This window comes from Schistocerca nitens, chromosome 2, assembly GCF_023898315.1.
Source record: "Schistocerca nitens isolate TAMUIC-IGC-003100 chromosome 2, iqSchNite1.1, whole genome shotgun sequence".
Classification (NCBI taxonomy): Eukaryota; Metazoa; Arthropoda; class Insecta; order Orthoptera; family Acrididae; genus Schistocerca; species Schistocerca nitens.
The window spans coordinates 833,565,464-833,575,663 of record NC_064615.1 but is presented as its reverse complement, the minus strand read 5'-3'; the positions used below and the strand labels follow the sequence as shown (position 1 = coordinate 833,575,663).

The 10,200-nt window shown below is 42.6% G+C and overlaps 1 protein-coding gene across 2 annotated transcripts in view; it reads right to left on the bottom strand.

Moving 5' to 3' along the window:
- Window positions 1–4,274: 4,274 nt before the first annotated feature.
- Window positions 4,275–10,200, bottom strand: part of LOC126237101 (general vesicular transport factor p115) — a 232,124-nt gene continuing 226,198 nt past the window's right edge. The window contains exon 18 of one of the 2 annotated variants that reach the window (XM_049946909.1): window positions 4,275–4,888. The gene's annotated coding sequence lies outside the window, so the exon portion shown is untranslated. The remainder of the gene's footprint in view (window positions 4,889–10,200) is intronic. The other variant, XM_049946910.1, reaches the window with a different exon arrangement.

The following is a 10,200-nucleotide window of genomic DNA, read 5'->3' as shown; positions in this document are numbered from 1 at the left end:
CGACGTTGGCTCCGACATCGACCAATGGAATGGTACCGTGCAGGCATACAGGCCCTCATTTCAAGGTGGCGTAAGGCCGTAGCATTGAATGGAGATTACGTTGAAAAATAGTGTTGTGTAGCTAAAAGATTGGGGAATAACCTGGTGTATTTCAATGCTGAATAAAACAACCCATGTTTCAGAAAAAAAATATGTTGTATTACTTATTGAACTGCCCTCGTACTTCTAAGAAAAATAATGTACCCACTTTATGTTATGAAATATTAATTAATATTTAAAATTATATTTATTGTAATGTTAATTCACAAAATTTCCATACATAGGCTACTGATGGTAGCCTCTTTTGACAATTTTAGAGATATTAATTATTGTGAAACTAGAATCAGAACATAAAGAACAGATACTAAATGCACCACACACACATTTATGACCTATTCCAACACTTCATGGTCCTCATGATCACCATTTTCATTAAGCACATGTTCTGTGGCTTGAGGTGCAGATAAAACTGTTGATACACCTCTGATCATGAAATATTACTAATAAGTACATGATGTGGATCCTAAATTATGTTGGCAGCCCTACATAACAATTGAGCAGTGCAGAACAACAAAATTATGCTTTGTGCTTTGGCCCATATGGAAATGAATATCCGAGAAATTAATGAGACAACTTTTCATACATGTTCATATACACAGTGTGGTGCTACAGATATAGACATACCTGGTTCACCATAAGATCAACAGATGTCAGGAGCACGCATACATGCTACAATCTCGAAATTGATGATGGTGTGCTTTAAGCCCTTAATATTAATTATTAATAACAATAACTATATAAGTTGTGGCTGTAATCTGAGTGACTCCAGTCCTCTCCACCAAATCAAACGAGTTGTCATATGTAGGACTGTAGTACAGTTTATGTTATTAGCATGCCGAAGTAGGATCCCCAAAAGTGCTGAGACTGAAAAATCTTTTTTAAGGCATCTATCTGTAAACACTATGCAGATTTACCAAACAGCTTGAAAGTAAATGGATGATATCAAAATAAATTTACAATTTTAACTTATCACTATAAATAGTAACTACAACTGTATATATGACCATTGATAGCTTTCACTCTATACCAGTGTGAAACCTTTTTCTTCTTTCTTTTTCTTTTCAAATGTAGTGGACACTATCCAAACAACAGCACTCAACTTTATTTTCTTTTGACACGTTTAATATGTTTTTATAAGCTGTCATAAAGCAGATAAGATTCATCATCATAAATTCACTACATATGACAACATTTGTAATGCTGAAACAGTGTATGATGGGCAGTAAGTTCACACGCAAAATGAGTGATGACGATATGAACTACTTCTTAGTGAAGCATAAGGTCTATTTTCTGAAAATCAACTTGCTAGCATCTATTTGACCCTAGTCCTACAGATGAAGTCATAAAGTATGTCAATAACACTATGGTGTTTGAGTGACTATTCATTATTACTAATTGGAATAATAAATAGGAGCATGGATAAGCTGCTGTGAACAGCATAGTGAACGCATTATTGTAGCCAAGACAGACACGAAGCCCACACCTACCACAGTAGTACAAGCTTATATGCCACTAGCTCTGCACATGGTGAAGAGATTGAAGAAATGTACAATGTGATAAATGAAATTATTCAGATAGTTAAGGGAGACAAAAATTTAATAGTCATGGGGGACTGGAATTTGATAGTACGGAAAGGAAGAGAAGGAAAAGTAGTAGAAGAATATGGACTGAGGGTAAGGAATGAAATAGGGAGGCCGCCTGCTAGAATTTTGCGTAGAGCATAACTTAATCATAGCTAACACTTGGTTTAAGACTCATGAAAGAAGGTTGCATATATGGAAGAGGCACTAGAAGGTTTCAGATAGATTATATAACGGTAAGACAGAGATTTAGGAACAATGTTTTAAATTGTAAGACACTTCCAAGGGCAGATGTGGACTCTGACCACAATTTTTTGGTTATGAATTGCAGATTAAAACTGAGGAATCGGCAAAAAGGTAGGAATTTAAGGCGATGAGACATGGATAAACTGAAAGAACCAGAGGTTGTAGAGAGCTTCAGAGAGAGCATTAGGGTACAATTGACAAATACATGGGAAAGAAATACAGTAAAAGAAGAATGGGTAGCTTTGAGAGATGAATGTAGCAGAGGATCAAGTAGGTAAAATGATGAGGGCTAGTAGAAATCCTTGGGTAACAGAAAGAATACTGAATTTAATTGATGAAAGGAGAAAATATAACAATGTAGTAAATGAAGCAGGCAAAAAGGAATAAAAACGTCTCAAAAATGAGATCGACAGGAAATGCAAAATGGCTAAGCAGGCATGGCAAGAGGACCAATGTAAGGATGTAGAGGCTTATCTCACTAGGGGTAAGATAGATACTGTCTACAGGAAAATTCAAGACATTTTTGGAGAAAAGAGAACCACATGTATGAATATCAAGAGTTTGGGTGGAAAATCAGTCCCAAGCAAAGAAGGGAAAGCAGACATGTGGGAGGAGTACATAGAGAGTCTATACAAGGGTGATGTACTTGAGGACAATATTATGGAAATGGAAGAGGGCATAGATGAAGATAAAATGGGAGATATGATACTGCGTGAAGAATTTGATAGAGCACTGAAAGACCTAAGTCAAAAAAAGGCCCCAGGAGTAGACAACAGTCCATCAGAACTGCTTGGGAGAGCCAGCCATGACAAAACTCTTCCTCCGGTGAACAAGATGTATGAGACAGGTGAAATACTCTCCAATTCCAAAGAAAGCAGGTGCTACCAAGTGTGAAAATTGCTGAACTATCAGTTTAATAAGTCACGGCTGCAAAATACTATTACAAAGTCTTTACTGGTGAATGGAAAAACTGGTAAAAGCTGACCTCGGGGAAGATCAGTTTGGATTCCGTAGAAATGTTGGAACACATGAGGCAGTACTGACCCTATGACTTATCTTAGAAGATAGCTTATGGAAAAGCAAATCTACATTTCTAGTATTTGTAGACTTACAGAAATCTTTTGACATTGTTGCCTGGAATACTCTCAAATTCTGAAGGTGGCAGGGATCAAATACAGGGAGCGGAAGGCTATTTACAATTTGTACAGAAACCAGATGGCAGTTATAAGAGTCGAGGGACATGAAAGGGAAGCAGTGGTTGGGAAGGGAGTGAGACAGGGTTGTAGCCTCTCCCCGATGTTATTCAATCTGTATATTGAGCAAGGAATAAAGGAAACAAAAGATAAATTCGGAGTAGGTATTAAAATTCATGGAGAAGAAATAAAAACTTTGAGGTTCGCCGATGACATTGTGATTCTGTCAGAGACAGCAAAGGACTTGGAAGAGCAGTTGAGTGGAATGGACAGTGTCTTGAAAGGAGGATATAAGATGAACATCAACAAAAGCAAAACGAGGATATTGAAATGTTGTTGAATTAAAATGGGTGATGCTGAGGGAATTAGATTAGGAAATGAGACACTTAAAGTAGTAGAGGAGTTTTGCTATTTGGGCAGCAAAATAATTGACGATGTTCGAAGTAGAGATGATATAAAATGTAGACTGGCTATGGCAATGAAAGCATTTCTGAAGAATAGAAATTTATTAACATCAAGAATAGATTTAAGTGTCAGGAAGTCTTTTCTGAAAGTATTTGTATGGAGTGTAGCCATATATGGAAGTGAAACATGGACAATAATAGTTCATATAAGAAGAGAATAGTAGCTTTCGGAATATGGTGCTACAGAAGAATGCTGAAGATTAGATGAGAGATCATGTAACTAATGAGGAGGTACTGAATAGAATTAGAGAGAACAGGAATTCGTGGCACCTGACTAAAAGAAGGGATCGGTTGGTAGGACATGTTCTGAGGGATCACCAATTTAGTATTGGAGGGAAGTGTGGTGGGTAAAAATCAGAGGGGGACCAAGAGTGAATACACTATGCAAATTCAGAAGGATGTAGGTTGCAGTAGTTACTCAGAGATGAAGAAGCTTGCACAGTATAGAGTAGCATGGAGAGCTGCATCAGATCAGTCTCTGGACTGAAAACCAAGACGATGACAACCACCACCACCACCACCACCACCACCAAAACAACAACAACAATTGGTTACTATACCATTAACATTATACTAACAACACTGTCACTAATAAATGTAATATAAACAAATACCAAGTTGAGTCTTTTTTTTTTCCTTCAGGGTTGGTACTGAGAAAGCATGTGGTTTTCAGATTAATAAACTACAACATAAAAAGCTATACAATAGTTTTATTGTTCCACATTATTTTTGTGCAGATGTGTTGCGTTAACTTCTATTAATGTTATTACAATTTAGGCACCAAAACTAGCAATGTATTGGTGTCACACACAATTTATTACCAGTGCTTTAGTCATTGCACATAGGAATAACATAACTGAGACGAAATGTTCCATTATGTATGCAGTGATGCATTGCTTGTGTCCCTTATGATTCATAAATGTAAGGTACTGGAAGAACTACTTATTTAATATGAAGAGATCAATAATTGCAACACCATTCAAAATGCAAAACAATGGAGCAATACAATACAAATTACTTACATGAAATTAAGGTCAGATTTTTTTTAACAAAAAATTTACAAAAGAAGCACTATGTACACAAAACATACAATAGTTGATACAGAGCTAGTCTACTATGTACAGATTATACAGAGATTTCGCTCAAGCCAGTACCATGATTACACATTCTTATTGTTCTCCTTGACCAGATTAAAATTTCTATTATGATACAGTAACAGAACTTTTACAGTTCCCAGCAAAATCAGTGTAACTGGTGTAACTTATTTTGCGAACAACAGATAAAAATGTAGTCGAATGGATGACTGCTGAAACAACAGAAATATATTGTTAGAAGAAAAATTTGTCACAAGAATTTGTTCAAATACAAATGCTAGTGTAATTAAATGGCATTAACAATACACTTGGCAGTTATAGAAGCTAGTAAGTGAACAACTGAACAATGAGACTTTCACAGTTTGTCATATATATTACAAATGTCAGTTTAAATATGTACTTTTTTGTCGTAATAATGATTCAGACATATTTTTCAGGAATACATTAACGGCAGCGATATACTTGGAAAAATGCATGACAACACAGTACTGTCTTATAAAATTGTTTATTTACAACCGGATTAGGTCGTAGTCCACCTTCATGGTGGAATAACTTTTACAATGGCAATATCACACCACATAAATGTCTTCAAGTATGAAGAACATGGCCAATCAAAAGTGTGGCAAACATTTAACATAGGTATTCAGTAGGAAAGCAGTGGCTCCATCAACAGGAAGCAAAATATTTTTGAGTTTCTGCTTGATGTTGATTGAGCTATTACTTTGCTACCAAATACCTATGTTAAACATTTGTTACATTTTGACTTGATCATGTTATCCTTCATACTTGAAGGCCTGTATATAATGTGATGTAGCCATTTTAAAAACTGTTTTCACTGGGAATATGGTGTATGACTGAAACCAGTTGTCCATAAACAATTCTATAAGACAGTGCTGTGTCGTCATGCATTTTTCCAAGTAAATAATGATTACTACAATTCCATGTGTAGTATAAGGTAGTGTTTTATTTCTAAAATATTTTAACTATGTTATATAAAATTAGTAGGTTTTATCTCCCTTTCAGAGCATATGCCTCATGGAAGGCACTAAAAATTGGTGATTTCTTAATTACTCTTAGTACTGTTGCTAAGGCTCTTTACTCTTGCACTGGTTGGTGTTGCTGACACCATGAAATACAGCAGCAAACTTGTTACCTTCAAACAATTAATCTCAAAACTATTTTGAGAAGTAATGCAGAGAAAGATATAAATGAGTCCAAATCAGTTACAACTAACTGAGAATCATATATATTGAGAAAAAACAGTTACAAATTTATACCACTTGTTTGATACTGTATTTGTTTGCTTACAACCATTAGTCCCCTTATTGGTTGGTTTGTGGGGCTGAAGGGACCAGACTACTAGGGCCATCGGTCCCTTTTTCCACGAACTATAAACACCCACAAAGATAAGGACAAACAATGGAGATGACAAGAGACAACACAGAACAAGAAAGACACAGAAAGAGACCAGAAAAAAAGGAATTAAAATCACACCGAGTGTGACAGAGGTTGGCAGACCATAGAAACAAAAAAGGAAAAGCCAACCACCAAGAAACGCACTAAATCTGCCATCGCAATGTCATCTGATAAAAGTGCAGGAAGCATATCAGGCAGCGCAAACGTCTGCCTGAGCGGAGTTAAAAGCGGGCAGTCCAACAAGATGTGGACCACCGTCAAAGCTGACCCGCAGTGACAAAGGTGGGTCCTCACGGCGCAATAAATAGCTGTGTTTTATCGAGGTGTGGCCAATGAGCAGCCGTCAGAGGACAACAGAGTCCTTGCGAGACACCCGCAAGGAGGAGCACCACGCACCGGTAGCCTCCTTGATGGCCCGAAGTTTGCTGGGTGAAGGAAGGGTGCGCCATTCTTCACATCAGGTGCAAAGTACATTCTGCCGCAAAACTGACCCGAGGTCACTCTCTGAAAGGCCAATCTCCAAGGCTGGTGCACCGACAGCCTGTCTGGCCAGCGTGTCAACACGTTCATTTTCTGGGATGCCGACATGACCCGGGGTCCACACAAAGACCACAGAGCAGCTGCTACGGGCAAGAGTATCGAGGGACTCCTGGATAGCCATCACCAGGCAAGAGCGAGGGAAACACTGGTTGAAGCCGTAAACCGCTCAGGGAGTCACTACAGATAACGAAGGTCTCACCTGAGCAGGAGCGGATATACTCTAGGGCACGAAAGATGGCGACCAGCTTGGCAGTGAAAACACTGCAGCCAGCCAGCAATGAGTGTTGTTTATAATGATCCCCTAGAGTAAGAGCATAACTGACACGACCAGCAACCATTGAACCATCAGTATAGACAACGTCAGAGCCTTGAAATGCGGCAAGGATTGAAAGAAAGCAGCGGCAGAGGGCCTCAGGAGGGACTGAGTCCTTCGGGCCCTGTGCCAAATCGAGCCAAAGGCATGGACGGGGCACACACCATGGGGGTATACGCAGAGCGGCCCAGAAAAGAGGTGGAAGAGGGAAAACCTCAAGCCCAGAGAGAAGAGCTCTGATGCGAACCGCAATCGTACATCCTGACCGGGGCCATCGTTCTGGAAGATGGATGACATACTGAGGCAACAGGAGACGATAATTGGGATGCCCAGGCAAGCTAGAAACGTGTGTAGCATAAGTGGTCAGTAATCGTTGGCACCGGAACTGCAATGGGGGGACACCTGCCTCCACAAGTATGCTATTGACAGGTCTTGTCCGGAAAGCTCCAGTGGCGAGACGAATCCCGCTGTGAAGGATGGGGTCCAGCAACTGCCATAAGGAAGGGGATGCCAAACCATAAGCCAGGCTCCTATAATCTAGACGGGACTGGCCTGGTACAGCCGTAGAAGGGTAGACCGATCAGCACCCCAGATGGTGTGACGCAAGCAAAAGACAGAGTTAAGATGCCGCCAGCATGTCTGTTTAAGCTGCCGAATATGAGGGAGCCAAGTCAACCAGGTATCAAAAACCAATCCCAAAAGCCGATGCGTCTCCACCAAAGCAAGAGGTTCGCCGTCAAGATAAAGCCGTGGCTCAGGGTGAACAGTGCATTGCCGGCAGAAATGCATAATGCATGTCTTGGCAGCTGAAAACTGGAAGCCATGCGCTACAGCCCAAGACAGTGCCTTGTGGATAGCATCCTGCAGTTGCAGTTCAGCAGCTGCAATGACAGTGGAGCTAAAGTAAAGGCAGAAGTTGTCAGCATACAAGGAAGCTGAGACAGACATTCCCACCGCCGCAGCGAGTCCATTCCCACCACCGCAGCGAGCCCATTAACTGCAATTACAAAGAGGCGGGCACTTAAGACAGCTCGTTGGGGTACCCCATTCTCCTGAACTCGAGAGGAACTATGGGAGGCCACAACTTGCACATGGAACGAACGAAGTGACAGAAAATTTTGTATGAAAATCGGGAGCAGACCCCGAAGACCCCAAGCGTAGAGAGGATGTGATGTTGCCATGTCGTATCGTATGCCTTCCGCAGGCACACCAGATTATCGGCGGCAGAGCGGCCGTTACGGAACCCACCCTGAGACGGAGCCAGAAGGCCCTGAGACTCAAGTAGCCAACTCAACCTCCAGCTCACCACGCATTCAAGCAACTTGCAAAGAATGTTGGTGAGGTTAATGGGGCGGTAGCTGTCCACTCCAGTGAGTTCTTGCCAGGTTTCAACACGGGGATTACGATGCTTTCCCGCCATTGCGACGGGAACTCACCCTCAACCCATATGCGGTTGAAAAGGTCTAGGAGGCATCCCTGGCAGTCCACTGAGAGGTGTTTAAGCATCTGACAGTGGATGCGATCTGGCCCGGAAGCCGTATCAGGGCAAGCGGCTAGGGCACTGTGGAATTCCCACTCACTGAACGGAGCATTGTATGATTCAATGCAGTGTGTGTGAAATGAAAGGCTCCAATGTTCCAACTGTTCTTTCAGGGAGGAGGAGGAGGCCAGTGGGTAATGTGCAGAAGCAGAACTCTGAGCAATATGCTCCGCTAAGCGGTTTGTAATTGTGTCGGAGTCAGTACAGACTGCTCCATTCAGTGAAACCGCAGGTACGCTGACGGGGGTTCATAGCCATAGAGTCGCCTGATGTTGGCCCAAACCTGCGATGGAGAGGTACGGAGGCCAATGGTGGAGACATACTTTTCCCAGCACTCCTGCTTACGTTGGCGAACGAGGCGGTGGGCTCGCGCACGGAGCCGTTTAAATGCGATGAGGTGTTCCAATGAAGGATGCCGCTTGTGACGCTGGAGTGCCTGCCTGCGATCTTTAATTGCCTCGGCTATCTTGAGCGACCACCAAGGCACAGTCCTCCGCCGAGGGGACCCAGAAGAACAGGGAATGGCAGATTCTGTGGCAGTAACGATGCTGGTGGTGACCGAGTGAACCACCACATCAATGGCGTCATTGGTAAGAGGCTCAATAGTGGCAATGGAGGTGAACAAGTCCCAATCAGCCTTATTTATAGCCCATCTGCAGGGGCACCAGAAGAGTGACTCTGTGGCAGAGACAGTAAGATCGGAAAGTGGTCACTACAAGTCATCATGCACACTCCATTGGACAGATGGTAATAGGCTATGGCTGCAGATCGAAAGGTCGATGGCTGAGTACGTGCCATGCGCCACACTGAAATGTGTGAAGGCACCAGTATTTAAAAGAGAAAGGTCGAGCTGCGACAATACTTGCTCAACGAAGCTGCCTCGGCCTGTTGCCACTGATCCACCCCACAGAGGGTTATGGGTGTTGAAGTCGCCCAGTAACAAAAAAGGTGGCGGCAATTAGTCTATCAGCGCAGCCAGGACATGCTGCGGGACATCACCATCTGATGGAAGATAGAGACTGCAGACAGTAACAGCCCGAGGCGTCCACACCCAAACATCAACAGCCTCTAAAAGTGTTTGTAGAGGGACAGACGTGCTATAAAGAGAGTGAAGGACGTAGATGCAGACACCACCAGATACCCTCTCATAAGCTGCCCAGTTCTTATAATAAACCCGATAGCCACGGAGGGTGGGGGTTCGCATCGCCAGAAACCAAGTTTCCTGAAGAGCAATGCAGAGGAAAGGATGCAGGCTGAGAAGCTGTTGGAGCTCAGAAAGATGGTTGAAAAAACTGCTGCAGTTCCACTGGAGGATGACATTGTCTATGGCTGAGAAAGACGTGAAGGGACCGAGGAGTTAGATTACGCCACTGGGCCACCTGCTGCCACCGACTGAGTACCGACGGGAGCGACATCCATTACGTCTGAGGGACCGGCGAGATCTAGGTCCTCAGCGGATGTCAGAATCTCCACTGCGTCCTCAGATGCAGAGCTTGTAGGTAGCAGTGGAGTGGATGCCACCGCAATTTCCTTGGTCTTAGGGGTCTTTGATTTTGATTTCCTACGCTGTTCCTTTGGTTGCCCTTGCTGGGAGGGCTTCTTTCATTCAGTTTCCGGGACTGAAGAGGACTGCGAAGCTCTACAACTAGCTACCTGGGGCTTTTTCAGCCCCTGGCGGGTGTCTGATTTGCCACTGGTAGGAACCTGGGAAGGGA